The sequence below is a fragment of the Salvelinus namaycush genome, chromosome 36, assembly GCF_016432855.1.
Source record: "Salvelinus namaycush isolate Seneca chromosome 36, SaNama_1.0, whole genome shotgun sequence".
NCBI classification, from domain to species: Eukaryota; Metazoa; Chordata; class Actinopteri; order Salmoniformes; family Salmonidae; genus Salvelinus; species Salvelinus namaycush.
In genome coordinates this window covers 15,073,598-15,099,914 of record NC_052342.1, presented here as the reverse complement: position 1 = coordinate 15,099,914, position 26,317 = coordinate 15,073,598, and the positions used below count along the sequence as shown (strand labels likewise).

General features: G+C 43.4%; 1 pseudogene; it reads left to right on the top strand.

The window, feature by feature from the left end:
* Positions 1-3,108: 3,108 nt before the first annotated feature.
* On the top strand, positions 3,109-16,769 carry LOC120030249 (annotated as a pseudogene).
* Positions 16,770-26,317: the final 9,548 nt, after the last annotated feature.

Here is a 26,317-nt window from a genome sequence, read left to right as displayed (position 1 = left end):
TGGCATTAATATGGAGATGATCCCCTTTAATGCTATAACAGCCTCCACTCTTCTGGGAAGGCTTTCCACTACAGTAGATATTGGAACATTGCTGCGGGGACTTGCTTCCATTCAGCCACAAGAGCATTAGTGAGGCCGGTCACTGATGTTGGGGGGATTAGGCCTGGCTCACAGTCGGCGTTCCAATTCATCCCAAAGGTGTTAGATGGGGTTGAGGTTAGGGATCTGTCACAGCGTGGCCCTTTTTGGGTGTATATCGTGGCTCCCCCCCTCTCTCAGTCTCTCCCACATCAGGTTTTACAACGGTCATAAATACCTGGTAGAAACTGCCATGCAGTTTTGAGAGAGAGAGTCTACGGAGAACAAAGAGCATCTTGCCCAAACTCCTAATCCCCAAAATGGGAGAATTAAACAATATTTCTATTTTTGAGAGTGTGGGAATGGTCCATGGACACTTAAGGGACAGTCATGTTGAGTGTGTTTCATTTGGTGATCTCATGAAGACAGGAAACACACATAACTGTTTCTCTTAAAGTGTACATTTACCAGCTGTCAGGTTTACATCTGTCAGGTTTACATCTGTCAGGTTTACAGCTGTCAGGTTTACATCTGAATGTTGTATAAGATGAATGACTAAGTATAAGAATACTTTTGAAAAGATAACAATGTGATTTAGTCTTCTAAATGAGAATTGGTTGTTTTATGGTAACTTGTGCACAGTCAGTAGCCACGCCCAGGTGGGGACAAACATGATGAAACGGCCCCTTTTCTACCCAAGTATAAAAGCCCCCTTGACGCAATTCACACCAGACCACGCAAACCACGGTGTAAGCAAAGGTTGCAAATGGTTGAATTTCTAAGACCATGCAGTGTGTAACGTTGGCTACACAGCTAGAAATGGTTAAACTCTAAAACATTGCCACGAAGGAGCAAATCTTAGATGAGGACTTTTCAGTTTGCAGCTGGAAATATACTTAGCCTAGGACGAAGAATACCGACAACCGCCGAAACATCTATTCTATGCGACAACATGGGTATGCCTGACTTATCCACTAGGAACGCAACTAGAGACCTTTCTGTCGACTCTCTCCAGCAGACGGACCGGCAACCACAGAGACAGACAACAAGACAAACACTCGTAAATATGTATATTACCGTTTAAAGGTTTGGGGTCCTTGTTTTCCATGAAAACATACATGAAATGAGTTGCAAAATGAATAGGAAATATAGTCAAGAAGTTGACAAGGTTATAAATAATGATTTTTAATTTAAATAATAATTGTGTCCTTCAAACTTTGCTTTCGTCAAAGAATCGTCCACTTGCAGCAATTACAGCCTTGCAGACCTTTGACATTCTAGTTGTCAATTTGTTGAGGTAATCTGAAGAGATTTCACCACATGCTTCCTGAAGCACCTCCCACAAGTTGGATTGGCTTGATGGGCACTTCTTACGTACCATACGGTCAAGCTGCTCCCACAACAGCTCAATAGGGTTGAGATCCGGTGACAGTGCTGGCCACTCCATTATAGACAGAATACCAGCTGACTGCTTCTTCCCTAAATAGTTCTTGCATAGTTTGGAGCTGTGCTTTGGGTCATTGTGCTTTTGTTGGAGGAAATTGGCTCCAATTAGGCACCGTCCACAGGGTATGGCATGGCGTTGCAAAATGGAGTGATAGCCTTCCTTCTTCTAAATCCCTTTTACCCTGTATAAATGTCCCACTTTACCACCACCAAAGCATCCCCAGACCATCACGTTGCCTCCACCATTGCGTCAAGCACTCCTCCAGCATATTTTCATTTTTTCTGTCTCACAAATGTTCTTCTTTGTGATTCGAACACCTCAAACTTAGATTTGTCTGTCCATAATACTTTTTTCCAATCTTCCTCTGTCTATTGTCTGTGTTCTTTTGCCCATCTTAATCTTTTCTTTTTATTGGCCATTCTGAGATATGGCTTTTTCTTTGCAACTCTGCCTAGAAGACCAGCATCTCGGAGTCGCCTCTTCACTGTTGAAGTTGAGACCGGTATTTTGCGGGTACTATTTAATGAAGCTGGCAGTTGAGGACCTGTGAGGCGTCTGTTTCCCAAACTAGACACTCTAATGTACCTGTCCTCTTGCTCAGTTGTGCACCTTGGCCTCCCACTCCTCTTTCTATTCTGGTTAGAGCCAGTTTGCGCTGTTCTGTGAAGGGAGTAGTACACAGCGTTGTATGAGAGCTTTAGTTTCTTAACAATTTCTTGCATGGAATAGCCTTCATTTCTCAGAACAAGAATAGACTGACGAGTTTTCGAAGAAAGTTATTTATTTCTGGCCATTTTGAGCCTGTAATCGAATCCACAAACGTTGATGCTCCAGATACTCAACTAGTCTAAAGAAGGCAATTTTTTAATATCAGAACAACAGTTTTCAGCTTTGCTAAGCATAATTTCTAAAGAGTTTTCTAATGATCAATTAGCCTTTTAAATGATAAACTTGGATTAGCTAACACAACGTGCCATTGAAACACAGGAGTGATGGTTTCTGATAATGGGCCTCTGTACGCATATGTAGATATTCCATAAAAAATCTGCCGTTTCCAGCTACAATTATAATTTATAACAATTATCAATATCTACACTGTATTTCTGTTCAATTTTATGTTATTTTAATGAACCAAAATGTGCTTTTCTTTCAAAAACAAGGACATTTCTAAGTGGCCCCAAACTTTTGAACTGTAGTGTAAATTGCAATTTCTTTTCGAATGAGCAGTCGTTCATGTAAACTATTAGAAATGTCTATGAGTGTAGATATCAGCCATGAGTTTCTCCTGAATGAGAGATCACTAAAAGAAGACTACTGTATTGTGTTTGCTGTGTTTTCTCCATAGATGTTTTAAGTGAGGTGAAGTGACTTTGTGGTGATTGAAGCCCTCGTGGATGACAGTGTCATAGCATGCATGTTCCAAAAAGGTCACAACTATGACTCTCTTTTACAACAGTAGCTGCAGTGATAAAGAATAATGGATGCCACAATTCAATAATAAGTACTTAATATGTAATACATCTATAATGATGAGAATCTACTTATAAGACAACTATTCTGAGTCAGAACAAGTTGTGAAGTGGATGACAACTTTAAGGATGATCACACTGTCATATATTTCCACTTCTCGTAGAGATGGGTAAGTCAATATTTTATATTTCTCTGCTTGCAGTATGTGATGTCCAATTATTGTTGTACAGACACTTTGACAATCTAAAGTTTTATTTGGGGTAACTTATAGCATAGTTAATATGTTTTCATGTTCTCTAGTTGATGTGCTAGCTGGAACTGAGTCTTCATCCATACGTCAAGAGAGTGGTCTCATGTCAGCCAACGTTGAAGACATAGTGATTTTGCACTGCTTTCATGAAAGTGACAAGGCAGTATTGTTCTCTTGGTACAAGCAAACCTTGGGAGATAAACTTCAGTTCTCCTCAACTGTCAATAAGTTTGAAAGGAACGCAACATTCTATCAGGAGTTTAAGGATAACCCTCGCTTCTCGGTGGAAAATGGCCAAGAAAAGAATCACCTAAGGATCTCAGACATGCAGCTGATAGACTCTGGCACATACGATGTGGGAGCTCTTTTAGCAACAATATGGAGTTTGGAGAAGGATCAAAGAAAAAGTTAAAGTTTGTTTTTTAAATCTGAATATAGAGATTTATGGTGTAAATATGAGGTATTTCCTTAATCAGATGAGATTTTAATTTAACAAATCATCAGTTAGAACACTTGCTGCCGTGATATTCTAGAAATTCTATGGGTTAATAGACCTTTTTGTCCATTTCAGAAACATGACTGTGCTCCAGCAATCTGTGTCTGAGACGGTCCAGCCAGGAGACTCTGTGACTCTGAACTGCACAATACACACTGAGACCTGTGCAGGAGAACACAGTGTCTATTAGTTCAGACATGGCTCAGGAGGAAATTATTACATTTAATGTTAAAAATACAGTTCTGTTTCACACAGGCCCAAGATGCAGACAGTCTCCATTATGTAGCTCTGAATCTGAGCAACAAGAAGAACAGGTCTAGAAGACAGAGAAGCAACATGTAGGAAGAGATGGTGTACTCTGGGATCAGACAGGAGAACTGGATGAATGAAACAGTTGTCATTGTATGCAAGATACCTCTTTAATAACTAGCTCTATATGAATGCTTCAGTATAATGTGATGATAGCTATTTTAAGTGTAACACAAAGTACAAATAATTTAATGCATTGTTTCTGTGTCAAACTCATTTTATATTTGATTTGCATGTGTAAAGAAAAATAAAGCATTTCCAACTGTTAAACCAAAATAATGTCAACAAGTTGAACTCAATGCATTCTGTTCATACACCTCTGTGGTCATAGTGGAGGGTGTTACAGTGACTTTCCACTATTGGAAACTAACTTTCATAGACTTTTAACACAGGAAGACTGACCTGCACCAACACTCTGCACTACTTTCCCTCTCAAGGCCACCATACTCTTCACACCCCTTACTGCAACAATGGTCTCTAAACACAGTGCTTACAATGTAAAGGTCAATGTCTTCATTTACATGGAGTCAGGAAGTCCCATGCATCATGTTACAGAAAATATCATGCAGTTGTAGTGTAGGAGGTTTTCTTCTTTGCTTTCTCTAAGACATAAGCCTACTGATTGCATGCCACAGCCTTGTGTACATGTATTCTGCGGTCTGCTATGAACAATACACAAGGCTGTAGCTTTCTACACTTTGGTAAGGCCTGTTGGCCTTCTGCACAGGACCCTCTATGTCTCTCTCTGTGTTTCTTTCTCCCTCTGTCTCTCTTTATGTGGTTTCAGCAGGATGTCTCAGTGGTGTCAGTCAGTTGTATGACATAATTTTTTGCTCTTCATGTTGTCCTTTTTATCAACAATAGAATACTATTTTTATGAGGCAGCAAGTTATCTATATATAGTCTACTGAAATCTGTGAAAAACCACAATGAACTATTTATTAGGTAATTTGACCTAGATATCTGAAGTCCGTAGTTAAACACAAACCGTGGTTTGAAGTGTGATGTAAAGTGTCATCATCATCTGGGCCAAGAAGAAAGAGCCTCCTTCTAATTATATAATGGGAGGGATTTTATCTGTCAATACATTACAGAATAAATAGTATATGAGGTGTTGTTGGTTAAGTAAAGACTATTGACATGTTTTCTGTTTCTCTGTGTTATGAAGTGACTGTGTGGAAGTGATAGAGGCCCTAGAGGATGACAGTGTCATAACATGTGGCCAACCAGGTCCCAACTACTGTATGACTCCCATGGACCACAATGGCAAGAAAAACATGAAGTAAAGGATCCACTGACTCTTGCTGTTGTGTCTCTTACTTTGGGTGGACAAGCCCTCTGTTGGCCAGCTGCAGTACATAGTATTGCAGACAGCATGAGCTGTAGTTAGACCTAATAATAGAGTCTGAATTGAGTGAGTCTATGTTTCATCCCCATAGCTCCACGGTCAGTGGTGTAAAGTACTTAAGTAAAAATACTTTAAAGTACTACTTAAGTAGCTTTTTGGGGTATCTGTACTTTACTTTACTATTTATATTTTTGTCAACTTTTACTTTTACTTCACTACATTCCTAAAGAAAATAATGTACTTTTTACTTTTTTCCCTGACACTAAAAGTACTTGTTACATTCTGAATGCTTAGCAGGACAGGAAAAGGGTCCAATTCATGCACTTATCAGTAGAACAGCCCTGGTCATCCCTACTGCCCATGATCTGGCGGACTCACTAAACATACATGCTTCGTTTGTAAATTATGTCTGAGTATTGGAGTGTGCCCATGGCTTCCCGTAAATAAATAAAAACAAGAAAATGGCACCATCTGGTTTGCTTAATATGCAGAATTTGAAAATATTTATACTTTTGTATAAAAACTAAATATTTTTAGACTTTCACTCAAGTAGTATTTTATTGGGTGACTTTCACTTTAATCATTTTTTTTTAACCCAATTGGTAGTTACAGTCTTGTCTCATCACGCAACTCCCATACAGACTCAGGAGAGGTAAAGGTCGGGAGCCGTGCATCCTCCAAAACACAACACAACCAAGCCGCACTGCTTCTCAAAACAATGCCCACTTAAGCCAGAAGGGCCAGCCACACCAATGTGTCAGAGGAAACACCTACATCTGGCAACAGGTGTCAGCGTGTACTGTGCCCGGCCCGTGATGTGACAAGGACATCCCTACCGGCCAAACACTTCCCTAACGACGCTGGTCCAAATGTGCACCGCCCCATGGGTTACCCAGTTGCGGCCGGCTGCGACAGAGCCTGGACTCAAACTCAGAATCTCTAGTGGCACAGGTAGCACTGCAATGCAGTGCCTTAGTCTACTGCGCCACTCGGGAGGCCCTACTTGAGTCATTTTTATTAAGGTATCTTTACTTTTACTCAAGTATGACAATTGGGTACTTTTTCCACCACTGTCCAGAGTGACGATGATGCCTTGAACTACACTGCCATGAAGTTAGCTGACAAGAAGAGTGCCAAGCCCAGGAGACAGAGGACAGAACTGAGAGAACAGAGAGAGGAAGAAATCATCTACTCTGGTGTGTCATCAAGACAGGATGTGACATGTGAGGGTCATTGTAACGATCGTCGTCCTCGTCTGATGAGGAATAGGAAGGATCGGACCAAAATGCAGAGTGGTACGTGTCCATGTTAAATTTATTAAACTGAACACTGAAAACAAAATAACAAAGGTGAAACAACGAAAAAACGTAACAGTCCTATCAGGTGACACAACACAAAACAGGAAACAACTACCCACAAACACAGGTGGGAACAGGCTACCTAAGTATGGTTCTCAATCAGAGACAACGATTTACAGCTGCCTCTGATTGGGAACCATACCAAGCCAAACACAGAAATACAAAACATAGCACAAAACATAGAATGCCCACCCCAACTCACGCCCTGACCAAACCAAAATAGAGACATAAAAAAGGAACTAAGGTCAGAACGTGACAGTCATCCAATCAGCATCATTCTAAATTAAGCCCCACCCCTCCTCTGAATTCCCCTTTAATCTTGACAGTGTCCGTGTGAACTGGCGATTATATAGATTTCTCATTTGCTGTAGGATGCTATTGAAAGGGCTTGCTTCACCTAATATAAATGTAAAATAACTCAGATGCAGAGCAAAATTGTCCAGCAACTGTGAAAGCTGATACTAGGATTGTGTCATGAGTCTCAAATCCTCAGCAATAGTGGCTGAGATTGACTGACTGGATACATCTGTTTTTGTAGAAGTGTACAACAAAATGTACGTATATAATGATTTCGCAAATGTCTGAACTCTTACTTTTTATGATAATGGTTTTAACATGGAAGTCTGTAACCTGCCTTTATGTTGGTGTGATAGTTCAATAAGCATAATTTTATTTCCTAGTTTAATGACTTCTTACTTCTTACCACTTATTTGCACCAGGTATCAAAATCACATCTTTATTTTGTCAAAAAGGTGCCAACCTCACCAGAGTTCACTTCCTCCTGAAAGCTTGAACTGCCTTCTACAGACATGAAGTGAGAAATACAATGTAAACCCCATGTGTATGTCAAAGAGGACATACATGTATGTACCAATAGTCACAGCCACTAACCCAAATGATGAAAAAATATAAACCAGTAACTCTGACATTACATAATGTGAAGGGCTGTTCTAACTATGGTATGCCTAAGCACACATGTTAGATTGAAGTTTTTATCACATGTTTTATGCCTGTTCAGACAGCCAATAATATCACTTAGTTCAGAGTTTCCGCCTACTTCATGATGATTAACCAATGAGTGTCATCATATAAAAGGTGCCTCTGTCATGTTTTGTCTTTGATCATCATGTCTTGTCCCTGTGCTTCCCTCTGCTGGTCTTATTAGGTTCTTTCCCTCTTTCTATCCCTCTCTCTCCCCCTCCCTCTCTCCCTCTCTCGCTCTCTCTCTCTATCGTTCCGTTCCTGCTCCCAGCTGTTTCTCATTCTCCTAACGACCTCATTTACTCTTTCACACCTGTCCCCTATTTTGCCCTCTGATTAGAGTCCCTATTTCTTCCTCTGTTTTCCGCTTCTGTCCTTGTCGGATTCTTGTTTGATGTTTGCTGTTCTGTGTCCTTGTTCCGCCCTGTCGTGTTTTTGCCTTCTTCAGATGCTGCGTGTGAGCAGGTGTCTATGTCAGCTACGGCCTGTGCCTTCCTGAAGCGACCTGCAGTCTGTGGTCGCGTCTCCAGTCGTTCCTCTCTACTGACGAGAGGATTTCAGTTTCCTGTTTTGGATTTACCTTTGATAATATCCAGGAGAATCATTGTTTGTTTAATACTGGAATAAAGACTCTGTTTCTATTACGTCGCTTTTGGGTCCTCATTCACCAGCATAACAGAAGAATCCGACCAAGATGGACCCAGCGACTATGGATTCTCTCAACACTGCCGTCGAGTTCCAGGGAGCAATGCTCGGCAGACACGAGCAGGAATTGTTTGCTGCTCGTCATGCCGTTGAGACCCTGGCCGCTCAGGTCTCCGATCTCTCTGGACAGTTTCAGAGTCTTCGTCTCGTGCCACCAGCTACTTCCTGGTCTTCCGAGTCTCCGGAACCTAGGGTTAATAACCCACCATGTTACTCTGGGCAGCCCACTGAGTGTCGCTCCTTTCTCACCCAGTGTGATATTGTGTTCTCTCTCCAGCCCAACACGTACTCAAGAGAGAGAGCTCGGATCGCTTACGTCATATCACTCCTTACTGGTCGGGCTCGGGAGTGGGGCACAGCTATCTGGGAGGCAAGGGCTGAGTGTTCTAACGATTATCAGAACTTTAAAGAGGAGATGATACGGGTTTTTGATCGTTCAGTTTTTGGGAAGGAGGCTTCCAGGGCCCTGGCTTCCCTATGTCAAGGTGATCGATCCATAACGGATTACTCTATAGAGTTTCGCACTCTTGCTGCCTCCAGTGACTGGAACGAGCCGGCGTTGCTCGCTCGTTTTCTGGAGGGACTTCACGCTGAGGTTAAGGATGAGATTCTCTCCCGGGAGGTTCCTTCCAGCGTGGACTCTTTGATTGCACTCGCCATCCGCATAGAACGACGGATAGATCTTCGTCACCGAGCTCGTGGAAGAGAGCTCGCGTTAACGGTGCTTTCCCTCTCCGCATCTCAACCATCTCCTCCCACCGGCTCAGAGACTGAGCCCATGCAGCTGGGAGGTATTCGCATCTCGACTAAGGAGAGGGAACGGAGAATCACCAACCGCCTTTGCCTCTATTGCGGTTCTGCTGGACATTTTGTCATGTCATGTCCAGTAAAAGCCAGAGCTCATCAGTAAGCGGAGGGCTACTGGTGAGCGCTACTACTCAAGTCTCTCCATCAAGATCCTGTACTACCTTGTCGGTCCATCTACGCTGGACCGGTTCGGCTGCTTCCTGCAGTGCTTTGATAGACTCTGGGGCTGAGGGTTGTTTTATGGACGAAGCATGGGCTCGGAAACATGACATTCCTCTCAGACAGTTAGGGAAGCCCACGCCCATGTTCGCCTTAGATGGTAGTCTTCTCCCCAGTATCAGATGTGAGACACTACCTTTAACCCTCACAGTATCTGGTAACCACAGTGAGACCATTTCCTTTTTGATTTTTCGTTCACCTTTTACACCTGTTGTTTTGGGTCATCCCTGGCTAGTATGTCATAATCCTTCTATTAATTGGTCTAGTAATTCTATCCTATCCTGGAACGTTTCTTGTCATGTGAAGTGTTTAATGTCTGCTATCCCTCCTGTTTCTTCTGTCCCCTCTACTCAGGAGGAACCTGGTGATTTGACAGGAGTGCCGGAGGAATATCATGATCTACGCACGGTCTTCAGTCGGTCCAGAGCCAACTCTCTTCCTCCTCACCGGTCGTATGATTGTTGTATTGATCTCCTTCCGGGGACCACTCCCCCTCGGGGTAGACTATACTCTCTGTCGGCTCCCGAACGTAAGGCTCTCGAGGATTATCTGTCTGTTTCTCTCGACGCCGGTACCGTGGTGCCTTCTTCCTCTCCCGCCGGAGCGGGGTTTTTCTTTGTTAAGAAGAAGGACGGTACTCTGCGCCCCTGCGTGGATTATCGAGGGCTGAATGACATAACGGTTAAGAATCGTTATCCGCTTCCCCTTATGTCGTCAGCCTTCGAGATTCTGCAGGGAGCCAGGTGCTTTACTAAATTGGACCTTCGTAACGCTTACCATCTCGTACGCATCAGAGAGGGGGACGAGTGGAAAACGGCGTTTAACACTCCGTTAGGGCATTTTGAATACCGGGTTCTGCCGTTCGGTCTCGCTAATGCTCCAGCTGTCTTTCAGGCATTAGTTAACTTCTTGCGACTACAGGGGGTGCTGTTCCGAATTAGCATTTTGTCGTCTCCAAATTAAACTGCCTAGTACTCAATTCTTGCTCGTACAATATGCATATTATTAATTCTATTGGAAAGAAAACACTTTCTAGTTTCATACAAAGTTGGAATGATGTCTGTGGGTGACCCAGAACTCTTTCTACAGCGAAATCCATGACAGACAGTGAAAGGTCTGAGAGCGAAGCTCTGGTTTCAGATCAGTTTTTAAGGTCTCTGTCTATCCTATGGAACGACACGAACTGCACCCGCCTTCCCCTGGATGTCAGTAACCAATGAGAAGTGGAATGGGCCTTCTCCGTAGCTCTCAGAGGTTATAAAAGACCAAGGAGTGAGAGTAGCCCCCCTTTCGACGCTCGCCCTTACGCAGGAAGGGACCTCCGGACGCCATTTTCACAGGCTCGGTTATCAACTTGAAATGTATCCGTCTGTAATTTAATTCGATATAGGACTTAGAAACATCATAAGGTAGTTAATTTAAACCGTTTTATAGGAAATTATATCCGTTTAGTGCGATTTTGAGGAATTTCTTTGTTGTGCACTCTGAAACTTTGGACACGTTTTGGGGTCCCGTTCGATCGTTAGTGGATATTTCGAAGGACAGAGGACATCTATCGACCAAAAGACGTTTATAACATAGAAAGGATACATTGCCCAAGAATATGATGGAAGAACAGCTCATAGTAAGCAATATTTAATATGATAAATTGTTGTTCTGTCGAAATATTTTAAACGCATATTTCGCCATTTTGTTTGGTGTAGCTTCACTTGGCGAACCCTGTATTGAAAAGTAAGGATAATTTTACAAATGTAAATCAGCGGTTGCATTAAGAACTAATTTGTCTTTCGATTCCTGTCAACCCTGTATTTTTTAGTCAAGTATATGATTAGCTTTCAATTAAACTAGATCACTCTGATAGATGACGTCAGACATATTGAGGCTTGATTTCCTAGTATTTTTATTGTGTAACCACGGTTTTGTATGGCTAAATATGCACCTTTTCGAACAAACTGTATATGTATGTTGTAAAATGATGTTACAGGAGTGTCATCGGAAGAATTCTGAGAAGGTTAGTGAAAAAATTAATATCTTTTGGCGATGTTGACGTTATAGCGCTCTTTGGCTGGAATCGATGCTCTGGTAACGTTTGCACATGTAGTATGCTAACTTATCGATTTATTGTGTTTTCGCTGAAAAACGCTTAGAAAATCTGAAATATGGTCTGAAATCACAAGAACTGGGTCTTTCCATTGCTATGCTTTGTCTATTTTTATGAAATGTTTTATGATGAGTAAATTGGTCATACACGTTGCTCTATCTAGTAATTCTAGTCGATTTGTGATGGTCGGTGCAATTGTAAACTGTGATTTCTACCTGAAATATGCACTTTTTTCTAACAAAAACTATCCTATACCATGAATATGTTATCAGACTGTCATCTGATGGTTTTTTTTATAGGTTATTGGCTATCAATATCTTAGTTGAGCCGAATTGGTGATAGCACCTGAAGGAGTAAGAAACTGATGGAGTTAGAATAGTGGTGTATTTTGCTAACGTGTTTAGCTAATAGATTTACATATTTTGTCTTCCCTGTAAAACATTTTAAAAATCTGAAATGGTGGCTTTATTCACAAGATCTGTATCTTTCATCTGGTGTCTTGGACTTGTGATTTAATGATATTTAGATGCTACTATCTACTTGTGAAGCTATGCTAGCTATGCTAATCAGTGTGTGGGGGGTGGGGGGTGATCCCGGATACGGGGTTGAGGTTCGGTAAAAGTTAATGATGTACTGAGAGACATGCTGAACATCTTTGTTTTCGTTTACCTTGACGATATCCTGATTTTTTCACCGTCACTCGAGATTCATGTTCAGCACGTTCGACGTGTACTCCAGCGCCTTTTAGAGAATTGTCTCTACGTGAAGGCTGAGAAGTGCGCCTTTCATGTCTCCTCTGTCACATTTCTCGGTTCTGTTATTTCCGCTGAAGGCATTCAGATGGATCCCGCTAAGGTCCAGGCTGTCAGCGATTGGCCCGTTCCTAAGTCACGTGTCGAGTTGCAGCGCTTTCTCGGTTTCGCTAATTTCTATCGGCGTTTCATTCGTAATTTCGGTCAAGTGGCTGCCCCTCTCACAGCTCTGACTTCTGTCAAGACTTGCTTTAAGTGGTCCGGTTCCGCCCAGGGAGCTTTTGATCTTCTCAAGAAGCGTTTTACATCCGCCCCTATCCTTGTTACTCCTGACGTCACTAAACAATTCATTGTAGAGGTTGACGCTTCAGAGGTGGGCGTGGGAGCCATTCTGTCCCAGCGCTTCCATTCTGACGATAAGGTCCATCCTTGCGCTTACTTTTCTCATCGCCTGTCGCCATCGGAACGCAACTATGATGTGGGTAACCGCGAACTGCTCGCCATCCGCTTAGCCATAGGCGAATGGCGACAGTGGTTGGAGGGGGCGACCGTCCCTTTTGTCGTTTGGACTGACCATAAGAACCTTGAGTACATCCGTTCTGCCAAACGACTTAATGCACGTCAAGCTCGTTGGGCGTTGTTTTTCGCTCGTTTCGAGTTCGTGATTTCCTATCGCCCGGGAAATAAGAACACCAAGCCTGATGCCTTATCTCGTCTCTTTAGTTCTTCTGTGGCTTCTACCGACCCCGAGGGGATTCTCCCTGAAGGGCGTGTTGTCGGGTTGACTGTCTGGGGAATTGAGAGACAGGTAAAGCAAGCACTCACTCACACTGCGTCGCCGCGCGCTTGTCCTAGTAACCTTCTGTTCGTTCCTGTCTCTACTCGTCTGGCTGTTCTTCAGTGGGCTCATTCTGCCAAGTTAGCTGGCCACCCCGGCGTTCGGGGTACGCTTGCTTCTATTCGCCAGCGGTTTTGGTGGCCTACTCAGGAGCGGGACACGCGCCGTTTCGTGGCTGCTTGTTCGGACTGCGCGCAGACTAAGTCAGGTAACTCTCCTCCTGCCGGTCGTCTCAGACCGCTTCCCATTCCTTCTCGACCATGGTCTCACATCGCCTTAGACTTTATTACCGGTCTGCCTTCGTCTGCGGGGAAGACAGTGATTCTTACGGTTATCGATAGGTTCTCTAAGGCGGCACATTTCATTCCCCTCGCTAAGCTTCCTTCCGCTAAGGAGACGGCACAAATCATCATTGAGAATGTGTTCAGAATTCATGGCCTCCCGTTAGACGCCGTTTCAGACAGAGGCCCGCAATTCACGTCACAGTTTTGGAGGGAGTTCTGTCGTTTGATTGGTGCTTCCGTCAGTCTCTCTTCCGGGTTTCATCCCCAGTCTAACGGTCAAGCAGAAAGGGCCAATCAGTCGATTGGTCGCATATTACGCAGCCTTTCGTTTCGAAACCCTGCGTCTTGGGCAGAACAGCTCCCCTGGGCTGAGTACGCTCACAACTCGCTTCCTTCGTCTGCTACCGGGCTATCTCCGTTTCAGAGTAGTCTTGGGTACCAGCCTCCTCTGTTCTCGTCCCAGCTCGCCGAGTCCAGCGTTCCCTCCGCTCAGGCTTTTGTCCAACGTTGTGAGCGCACCTGGAGGAGGGTCAGGTCTGCACTTTGCCGTTACAGGGCGCAGACTGTGAGAGCCGCCAATAAACGTAGGATTAAGAGTCCTAGGTATTGTCGCGGTCAGAGAGTGTGGCTTTCCACTCGTAACCTTCCCCTTACGACAGCTTCTCGCAAGTTGACTCCGCGGTTCATTGGTCCGTTCCGTGTCTCTCAGGTCGTCAATCCTGTCGCTGTGCGACTGCTTCTTCCGCGACATCTTCGTCGCGTCCACCCTGTCTTCCATGTCTCCTGTGTCAAGCCTTTTCTTCGCGCCCCCGTTCGTCTTCCCTCCCCCCCCCCCGTCCTTGTCGAGGGCGCACCTATTTACAAGGTACGGAGGATCATGGACATGCGTTCTCGGGGACGTGGTCACCAGTACTTAGTGGATTGGGAGGGTTACGGTCCTGAGGAGAGGAGTTGGGTTCCATCTCGGGACGTGCTGGACCGTTCGTTGATTGATGATTTCCTTCGTTGCCGCCAGGGTTCCTCCTCGAGTGCGCCAGGAGGCGCTCGGTGAGTGGGGGGGTACTGTCATGTTTTGTCTTTGATCATCATGTCTTGTCCCTGTGCTTCCCTCTGCTGGTCTTATTAGGTTCTTTCCCTCTTTCTATCCCTCTCTCTCCCCCTCCCTCTCTCCCTCTCTCGCTCTCTCTCTCTATCGTTCCTGCTCCCAGCTGTTTCTCATTCTCCTAACGACCTCATTTACTCTTTCACACCTGTCCCCTATTTTGCCCTCTGATTAGAGTCCCTATTTCTTCCTCTGTTTTCCGCTTCTGTCCTTGTCGGATTCTTGTTTGATGTTTGCTGTTCTGTGTCCTTGTTCCGCCCTGTCGTGTTTTTGCCTTCTTCAGATGCTGCGTGTGAGCAGGTGTCTATGTCAGCTACGGCCTGTGCCTTCCTGAAGCGACCTGCAGTCTGTGGTCGCGTCTCCAGTCGTTCCTCTCTACTGACGAGAGGATTTCAGTTTCCTGTTTTGGATTTACCTTTGATAATATCCAGGAGAATCATTGTTTGTTTAATACTGGAATAAAGACTCTGTTTCTATTACGTCGCTTTTGGGTCCTCATTCACCAGCATAACAGCCTCGTTGTCAGACCCACACACTATACAGTTCAGAAAGGAAATTATGATTATATATTGGACAATAATTTTAATTAACACCAATTTGGGTAAGTAAGAAATATAAACGTGGATCCTTTTACTTATGTCATAGTCTTTTTTAATCAATTTTAATGACTATGTAGTCTGAATAATGATAATATACTATAATTTGATTTATTTCGTTTGTTTGCTTCACAGGTTGTGCACTTAACAAGGATGTAATCCAACCAGACCCTTTGATAGTTACACAACTGGGACAAAGTGTATCACTCACTTGCTTTTGTCAATCTAATTTGATGGTCAGGCTCGCTTGGTTCAAGCAAACTGTTGGACAGAAGCCTCTTCTCATGGCATCATCATATTATCGCACTAAAAATAGTTTTTATTTTACCAAGGACTTTAATGAGACTGAACGTTTGAGTGTGAAGAGAGGTGTTGACAGCTTTAACCTGACCATCTCCAAGACAGAGTCAGGGGACTCAGCTACATACTACTGTGGTGCTATGGAAGTGGGCAAAGTCATATTTGGAGAAGGAACTTCTTTAATTGTCAAAGGTAACTTAATTCTGTACCTTATTGCGTTCATATAATGCTAAATGAATGAGTCTAGCAAGAAAAGAAAATGTACACACCATGACCTTACTCACTCTCTTTAGATTCAGGGACCAACCACATGTCTATACTCCAGCAGCCTGTGTCTGAGTCAGTCCAGCCAGGAGACTCTGTGACTCTGAACTGTACAATACACTCCAAGACCTGTGCAGGAGAACACAGTGTCTATTGGTTCAGACATGGCTCAGGAGAATCCGGTCCAGGAATCCTTCACACCAATGGAGACAGGAGAGATCAGTGTGAGAAGAGCCCTGAGGCTGGGTCTCCTACACAGAGCTGTGTCTACAACCTCCCCAAGAGGAACCTCAGCCTCTCTGATGCTGGGACTTACTACTGTGCTGTAGCCTCATGTGGGGAGATACTATTTGGAAAAGGGACCAAGCTGGACATTGACTGTTAGTGATATTTCTGACATTTCTAAAATGTTCTAACATTTTATGCCTGCTTAAACAAAATGTCATGAATTTCCTCTTCCACTGTCTGTATTTCTACAGATGGTTGTAAGGAGGACCAGGTTCTCTTGGTGTACTGTCTGGGTGTAGCGTTGGCTCTTTGTGTCATCATCATCATTGTCCTTGGTTGTGTTATGTGTAAGATGAACAAGAAAACCTCTCTGCTGTGCAGCGGTAAGCGTTATCATTGCCCACAATATATGCTTAAACTGTTGGTGCAATATACATTACATGTTATAGTCATGAAACTGGGTTAATTCATTGTATGATGATGATGTTGATGATGATGATTCCTTCATGTTTGTCTAAAAGGAACGCATCCTCAGCCAAGTGGTCCGGCAGTCCCCAGTTCTCATAACCAGGTATGCAGACCTTATAGTGAACTATTCTGAGTATGCCTTTGACTACCTGTAAACAAATCCTTCTATCAAATTTCAGGTAATTTCCTGATGTTGTGGGAATTTGTTTTGCTATTCTTCTTAGGATCAAGAACATGATGACACACTCACATCGGTCCATTACGCTGCTCTGAATATCATCCACAAGAAGCCAAAGACCCAGAGACAGAGGAGCACCATGGAGAGAGACACGGTGTACTCTGGGGTGAGGTGCCAAAACATGGACTGAAACATAAATTTACCTCCTTTAAGACTTGCATTGCTTTTCTGTTACACACTGTGTTTTTATCATTATAATTGTGTTACAATTGCTTGTATTCTGTCAAACTCCTTTTAACATTACTGGTGTGATACTGTGGTACATTTTAGATCAAATAAAACATTAATTCACTGTAATGTTGATGTATTGTTTGATTTGCACTCATATTCTTCAAGTTAAACTGGGAAGTTTGCAGGTACATTGCATCCTGATTACATGATGTTTATAATAGCATGCGTAGAGTACATTCTACTGACTAAAACTTTCAGTTGTCTCAAACTCTCTTTTTAAGCTGTATTCTGCATCACATCTCTGTGGTGTTCTGACAGCCCTAAATAGATTTTCCACTCAGCCTAACTCATCTCAAACCCCCAGTAATGACCATCAGTCCTCACCACACACTGTCTTCACACACCTCAGTGCATCAAAACCACAAACATCCATGTCACTAATAGCACAACTCACTCTCTTCATAAGAAAAACCTGAACTAAAAATAGACTTCTTAGCTGAGTATGTTTTGAAGAGAGTTGATATTGCTGAAAATTGAATATGAATATGACAATGTACGCATAGTAATTAAGAAGTTTTCACAAACAATACAAAATGTGAATACGCATATGTGCAGGTTGAAGTACTGCACTTCATTTCTCTTTCAATGAGGTACGTGGAAGTCCCCATAACTACCTGAACAGTAGAGTTGGCATGAACTTTTATAAATTGTCAAAATGTTAAAATTGTTCACTAAGAATCATTAAAAATGTACTTTCCTGTGATAGATCATGTGTGTAGTCTTAATATCTGTCAATAAAGGCCCAACAAAGACAATGTTTGGTTAAGAATCTTTATCGAGTTAATATATTACATGCATATTAGATATCTGTATCATGTTATAAATCAATTTCAGAATAATAGTGTCACATGCATCAAACAGGCTAGTTAGTCATCATCACTGGATCATTACTACTAACATCAACTAAATTATTATAAAGTGTAGCTTAGTTACCAGGAGGAACCACACAATCACTCAAAATAAAATGGGTAGCAGAGTGCTCTCTATATGACGAAGACAATGACTCATGTTTCTGTGTTTTGTATTGAGTTCCAGGGAGTAGTTGAATAAGTATGGGAAACAACCTATTCATTCAAGTCATCTCTCCTCTGTAATGTGTTGTCCTCTTTTGGTTGTGTTGATAGCATGTCACTCACACCCACCCCCACACAGTGAACAGTTTCACAGGTACTCTGCAGTCTTCTGTAAGCCCAAGACGAGGCTGTATCTACGCTTTGGTCAGGTGGGCCTGCTGGCTTTGTGCACACAGGACCCTCCTACCTGCTCTCTGTGTCTCTATGTCTTTATGTGGTTTTCCGCAGGATGTCTATGTGGTGTCACTGTTGTTCTCACTATCTTTACTTGTTGTTCATGTTGCACCTGACAGCTTCCAACCAAAGCAAAACAGTTATTTATAAAACTGACTCTAATATACAGTGATGGAAAAAAGTATTTGATTCCCTGCTGATTTTGTACGTTTGCCCACTGACAAAGAAATGATCAGTCTATAATTTTAATGGTAGGTTTATTTGAACAGTGAGAGACAGAATAACAACAAAAAAATCCAGAAAAACGCATGTCAAAATGTTATAAATTGATTTGCATTTTAATGAGGGAAATAAGTATTTGACCCCTCTGCAAAACATGACTTAGTACTTGGTGGCAAAACCCTTGTTGGCAATCACAGAGGTTAGACGTTTCTTGTAGTTGACCACCAGGTTTGCACACATCTCAGGAGGTATTTTGTCCCACTCCTCTTTGCAGAACTTCTCCAAGTCATTAAGGTTTCGAGGCTGACGTTTGGCAACTCGAACCTTCAGCTCCCTCCACAGATTTTCTATGGGATTAAGGTCTGGAGACTGGCTAGGCCACTCCAGGACCTTAATGTGCTTCTTCTTGAGCCACTCCTTTGTTGCCTTGTGTTTTGGGTTATTGTCATGCTGGAATACCCATCCACGACCCATTTTCAATGCCCTGGATGAGGGAAGGAGGTTCTCACCCAAGATTTGACGGTACATGGCCCCGTCCATCGTCCCTTTGATGCGGTGAAGTTGTCCTGTCCCCTTAGCAGAAAAACACCCCCAAAGCATAATGTTTCCACCTCCATGTTTGACGGTGGGGATGGTGTTCTTGGGGTCATAGGCAGCATTCCTCCTCCTCCAAACATGGCGAGTTGAGTTGATGCCAAAGAGCTCCATTTTGGTCTCATCTGACCACAACACTTTCACCCAGTTGTCCTCTGAATCATTCAGATGTTCATTGGCAAACTTCAGACGGGCATGTATATGTGCTTTCTTGAGCAGGGGGACCTTGCGGGCGCTGCAGGATTTCAGTCCTTCACGGCGTAGTGTGTTACCAATTGTTTTCTTGGTGACTATGGTCCCAGCTGCCTTGAGATCATTGACAAGGTCCTCCCGTGTAGTTCTGGGCTGATTCCTCACCATTCTCATAATCAGTGCAACTCCACGAGGTGAGATCTTGCATGGAGCCCCAGGCCGAGGGAGATTGATAGTTCTTTTGTGTTTATTCCATTTGCGAATAATCGCACCAACTGTTGTCACCTTCTCACCAAACTGCTTGGCGATGGTCTTGTAGCCCATTCCACCCTTGTGTAGGTCTACAATCTTGTCCCTGACATCCTTGGAGAGCTCTTTGGTCTTGGCCATGGTGGAGAGTTTGGGATCTGATTGATTGATTGCTTCTGTGGACAGGTGTCTTTTATACAGGTAACAAACTGAGATTAAGAGCACTCCCATTAAGAGTGTGCTCCTAATCTCAGCTTGTTACCTGTATAAAAGACACCTGGGAGCCAGAAATCTTTCTGATTGAGAGGGGGTCAAATACTTATTTCCCTCATTAAAATGCAAATCAATACGGCCTTATTCTAAAATTGATCAAATAGTTGTTTTCCCTCATCAATCTACACACAATACCCCATAATGACAAAGCAAAACCAGGTTTAGAATATTTAGCAATTTTATCTGAATAAAGAAAGTTTAATATCACATTTACATAAGTATTCAGACACTTTACTCAGTACTTTGTTGAAGCACCTTTGGCAGTGATGACAGCATCGAGTCTTCTCGGGTATGACGCTACCAGCTTGGCACACCTGTTTTGGGGGAGTTTCTCCATCTCTGCAGATCCTCTCCAGCTCTGTCAGGTTGGATGGGGAGCGTCGCTGCAGAGCTATTTTCAGGTTTCTCCAGAGATGTTCGATCAGGTTAAAGTCCGGGCTCTGGCTGGGCCACTCAAGGACATTCAAAGATGTGACCCGAAGCAACTCCTGCATTGTCTTGGCTTTATGCTTAGGGTTGTTGTCCTGTTGGAAGGTGAACCTTCACCCCAGTCTGTGGTCCTGAGTGTCCTAAGCACTCTGGAGCAGGTTTTCATCTGTAACGTCCTGACCAGAGTTCTTATGTGTTTTGCTTGTTTAGTGTTGGTCAGGACGTGAGCTGGGTGGGAATTCTATGTTGTGTGTCTAGTTCGTCTGTTTCTGTGTTCAGCCTGATATGGTTCTCAATCAGAGACAGCTGTCAATCGTTGTCCCTGATTGAGAATCATATATGGGTGGCTTGTTTTGTGTTGGGGATTGTGGGTGGTTGTTTCCTGTCTCTGTGTTTGTGTTCTGCACCAGATAGGACTGTGACGGTTAGTTCGTTTGTTATTTTGTATAGTGTCTATGTCTAACGTTAGTAGCTTGTGCATTGCACTTTTGTTTGTAGCTTCACGGTCGTTTGTTGTTTTGTATTAGTTTGTCAGTATCTTGTCTTTGTGTTAATTAAATTCATGGAAAATTACCACGCTGCACATTGGTCCTCCGATCCTTCTCTCCTCTCCTCGTCCGAGGAGGAGGAAGAGCTAGACTGCCGTTACATCATCTCTGTACTTTGCTCTGTTCATCTTTGGTTTACACTGTGAGCAGATAGTTCCCTCTCCAATGATGTACTCTGTCCTGTATCTCAGCCTGTGTGGACAGAACTGGTGCCACTAGGGGGTTCTGTGACCCTTGAAAGCTTCTCCACAGTGGACTTGTGTTATCCTAGATATGGCTGAAACACACTCCAGGACATGGACTTGTAACAACCTACTATGAAACAGTGTAATTTCAAGTTGCAAAAGGATGGAATTAGTTTTAATCTGACTCTTTGGAAAGTTGCCCTCACTGATGTTGGATTGTATCACTGTGGAATATTCTGGTATACTGAATGCTATTTTGGAAATGGTGCATATCTCATGATTCAAGGTCAGTGGAGAAATGGGAAGAGATTGGAAGACAGAAAATTATGTTTCCAATTTCAATTTCAGATAATTTTCCTACTCAGAATGTCTAAATGTTGTGTGGTTCTCTTTAGCCAATGAATCTACTCAAGTGAAAGGAACCAATCCTGACATTGAAGGTCAGATATTTGAACAACTGAACTCTAAAAAAGGCTGCATGAAATGTAAAAATATTCTAAATATTTTATCTCATCCTCACACTGGGCACCAGATGTAGGTACAGTATTATAAATTATTTGTTTGTGTTTTTCTGGTCAACAACATTAAGAATTCCCTCGTTATATGTATGGAATTTTCTCCTATCCAGTGGCGACTTTAGCATACATTTATTTTATGCCAACAAAGCCGCTACACAACACAACACTAAACAATACATCAACTGCACTGTAGCGGTGACAAACGGTGCCCACAAACTGTTAGGGCCTACATGAAGATGTTCCAACAGCAGAGTCCCAACACCTTCCCACTGCTACATCTGGCTATCAGCGGAGCCTTGTCTGGCAGCGAAACAGTTAATTCAGACTAATTTAATGCCTAATAAAAAGCATAGCTGATATGGCTGACTTGCTTAAACAAATGCTGTTTCTACTGACAATTAAGATGTACAAACTATGGCATAAGGGGATGACAAGTGGATAAGAGGCCATCCGTAATTTCGGTTAAGACATTAATGAGCAAGCTAGGATGGACGTAGTCAATATAACTATTTGTTCAGCACTTTTGAAATGAACAGCGACAGAATTCAGAATATGAGCCGTTCTTACAGTATTCTCCCTGTACACCAAGTCAGAACCGTAGGATAAATAAAGGGGGTATATAAGCTGCCAATGAAAGCTCTTACAATATTAGATGATGACATTTCTCTAAAACAGGCTATAGGCTAAATGTGCACAACCAAGTCAGAACAGTAGGGAGAGGCACATGGGCTACTAACAGTTTACTACACAACATACACTTAGTATTACTTTCTTAGCTACAGTACACATATCTCCCTGGCATAATACATCATTTATCCAGCAGTATACAATACATTTTTGGACTCACCTTGTTGTGCTGTGCTCACTTGAACAGGAAGGTGGCGCAGCGGTCCTTCGTGGCTAATTTTGTCATCATACTTTGTCATCAAAGTCTGGCCTTCTCTGGATTTATGGTGCTTTCAAGACAACTGGGGACTCTGAAAAAAACAAGGTTGAATCCTGACGTCAATGATCTTCAGGTCGGAGCTCTAGAAAGAGGCCAGAGTTCCCGACTTGGAATTCCGAGTTGGATGACGTATTTTCAAAACGTATTTTCCCAGTCGGAGCTCGTTTTTATTCAGATTTCCCAGTTGTCTTGAACTCACTGAAGTCTGGGATTTCCCAGTTCCAAGTTTCTAGTTGTTTCGAACGCGGCAGAAGTCATACTGGATTGACAGCATGGCCTATGTTGAATGTTTATCCTTTTAAACTTGGAAAAGAGACCGTTAAACCCAGACTTGGGACCACAAAGCCACTGCACTAAATAGCAGGCTAGTGATTGCTTTGCGATGCTTGCAGTTAGACAATGATTCCTTCCAAACCACTCATTGTTGAATTTGCGATTTCCAACTTCTTGTGTAATGTTTATGTCCAATGGCCGATGAGCATCAATATGTTTTATCTATAATTTCTCTTCATAATTTCTCTTCATATGACAAGGATTGACAAGGATTTGCCAATAGATTGCAGACTTGATGCATGATGATGACTGCCTGCTTGCTAGCTAACATTTTGAAAGTAGGATGTTGACATGATCAGTCCAATCAAAGCTAGAGTACATATAATGATATTTTATGTCATTTTATCTGTGGCCATTGACCTTGGGCCTTCTTGGATGGGCACTTCTAATGTAACTCTATGGCAGCACCCAAGGGTCTTGAATTTCCGAGCTCTCCCTGTAGATTTTGCAGTGACATAGTGTCCCCATGAGTGACAGAACACTGAGCCAATCACGGCGCAACTAGAGGACGATGCCAAACCCTATGCTCCGTATTTTCCGCTGGCTGCCCCACCACCACAGAAAGCACTGAGCTAGGCTGAAACACCTGCTTTTTGGATGTGCCTTACTCAAGAAAGCAAAACATTTTTGCATTTTAATTCAATAAAGATGAATGTATTTATTGAAAGTCTGAACAGCAATATCTGCATCTTCAACATGTCAAAAGGCTGAAATATGGACATTTTACTTTACGTTATGTTACAAAAGCTGACGAGCACTGAAACATTTGAAAAGACAGTAAACCACATTTGTATTTGTAACAGCTGAAGGATTGAGAAACTGAATCATTGAATTAATCTATTTCCTGATGAAGTAAATGATGAAGAAGATGGTCGGACAGCAGAGGAGAAATCCAGTTCTTATGAAGGAGAAGAGAACAAGTATCCTCATATCCGCTTCAGTCGCCACTTGAATATCACCCCCTGAAACAATTACATGTTTTCCATTATACAGTAGGGGTTATTACAGTGTAGTAGCATGCATTTTATTTTGCAATTATTTGATCAGGTAAGTCAGTACGTAGGGCGGATGGTAGCCTAGTGGTTAAGAGCACTAGGCCAGTAAATGAAAGGTTACTGGTTCGAATCCCCGAACTGTCAATGTGCCCTTGAGCAAGACACTTCAAATCAAATCAAATTGTATTTGTCACATACACATGGTTAGCAGATGTTAATGCGGGTGTAGCGAAATGCTTGTGCTTCTAGTTCCGACAATGCAGTAATAACCAACGAGTAATCTAACCTAACAATTCCACAACTAAAACCTTATACACACACAAGTGTAAAGGGATAAAGAATATGTACATAAAGATATATGAATGAGTGATGGTACAGAACGGCATAGGCAAGATGCAGTAGATGGTATAGAGTACAGTATATACATATGAGATGAGTAATGTAGGGTATATAAACATAAAGTGGCATAGTTTAAAGTGGCTAGTGATACATGTATTACATAAAGATGGCAAGATGCAGTAGATGATGTAGAGTACAGTATATACATATACATATGAGATGAGTAATGTAGGGTATGTAAACATTATATTAAGTGGCATTGTTTAAAGTGGCTAGTGATACATTTTTACATATATTTCCATCAATTCCCATTATTAAAGTGGCTGGAGTTGAGTCAGTATGTTGGCAGCAGCCACTAAATGTTAGTGGTGGCTATTTAACAGTCTGATGGCCTTGAGATAGAAGCTGTTTTTCAGTCTCTCGGTCCCTGCTTTGATGCACCTGTACTGACCTCGCCTTCTGGATGATAGCGGGGTGAACAGGCAGTGGCTCGGGTGGTTGTTGTCCTTGATGATCTTTATGGCCTTCCTGTGACATCGGGTGGTGTAGGTGTCCTGGAGGGCAGGTAGTTTGCCCCCGGTGATGCGTTGTGCAGACCTCACTACCCTCTGGAGAGCCTTACGGTTGTGGGCGGAGCAGTTGCCGTACCAGGCGGTGATACAGCCCGACAGGATGCTCTCGATTGTGCATCTGTAGAAGTTTGTGAGTGCTTTTGGTGACAAACCGAATTTCTTCAGCCTCCTGAGGTTGAAGAGGCGCTGCTGCGCCTTCTTCACAACGCTGTCTGTGTGGGTGGACCAATTCAGTTTGTCCGTGATGTGTACGCTGAGGAACTTAAAACTTACTACCCTCTCCACTACTGTCCCGTCGATGTGGATAGGGGGGTGCTCCCTCTGCTGTTTCCTGAAGTCCACAATCATCTCCTTTGTTTTGTTGATGTTGAGTATGAGGTTATTGTCCTGACACCACACTCCGAGGGCCCTCACCTCCTCCCTGTAGGCCGTCTCGTCGTTGTTGGTAATCAAGCCTACCACTGTAGTGTCGTCCGCAAACTTGATGATTGAGTTGGAGGCGTGCATGGCCACGCAGTCGTGGGTGAACAGGGAGTACAGGAGAGGGCTCAGAACGCACCCTTGTGGGGCCCCAGTGTTGAGGATCAGCGGGGTGGAGATGTTGTTACCTACCCTCACCACCTGGGGCGGCCCGTCAGGAAGTCCAGTACCCAGCTGCACAGGGCGGGGTCGAGACCCAGGGTCTCGAGCTTGATGACGAGTTTGGAGGGTACTATGGTGTTAAATGCTGAGCTGTAGTCGATGAACAGCATTCTCACATAGGTATTCCTCTTGTCCAGATGGGTTAGGGCAGTGTGCAGTGTGGTTGCGATTGCGTCGTCTGTGGACCTATTGGGTCGGTAAGCAAATTGGAGTGGGTCTAGGGTGTCAGGTAGGGTGGAGGTGATATGGTCCTTGACTAGTCTCTCAAAGCACTTCATGATGACGGAAGTGAGTGCTACGGGGCGGTAGTCGTTTAGCTCAGTTACCTTAGCTTTCTTGGGAACAGGAACAATGGTGGCACTCTTGAAGCATGTGGGAACAGCAGACTGGGATAAGGATTGATTGAATATGTCCGTAAACACACCAGCCAGCCACCTTGCGAGGGTTAACACGTTTAAATGTTTTACTCACCTCGGCTGCAGTGAAGGAGAGCCCGCAGGTTTTGGTAGCGGGCCGTGTCAGTGGCACTGTATTGTCCTCAAAGCGAGCAAAAAAGTTATTTAGTCTGTCTGGGAGCAAGACATCCTGGTCCGCGGCGGGGCTGGTTTTATTTTTGTAATCCGTGATTGACTGTAGACCCTGCCACACACCTCTTGTGTCTGAGCTGTTGAATTGCGACTCTATACTGGCACTTAGCTTGTTGATTGCCTTGCGGAGGGAATAGCTACACTGTTTGTATTCGGTCATGTTCCGGTCACCTTGCCCTGGTTAAAAGCAGTGGTTCGCGCTTTCAGTTTCGCGCGAATGCTGCCATCAATCCACGGTTTCTGGTTTGGCAATGTTTTAATCGTTGCTGTGGGTATAATGTCGCCGATGCACTTTCTAATGAACTCGCTCACCGAATCAGCGTATTCGTCAATGTTGTTGTTGGACGCAATGCGGAACATATCCCAATCCACGTGATCGAAGCAGTCTTGAAGCGTGGAATCAGATTGGTCGGACCAGCGTTGGACAGACCTGAGCGCGGGAGCTTCTTGTTTTAGTTTCTGTTTGTAGGCTGGAAGCAACAAAATGGAGTCGTGGTCAGCTTTTCCGAAAGGAGGGCGGGGGAGGGCCTTATATGCGTCGCGGAAGTTAGAATAACAATGATCCAGGGTTTTACC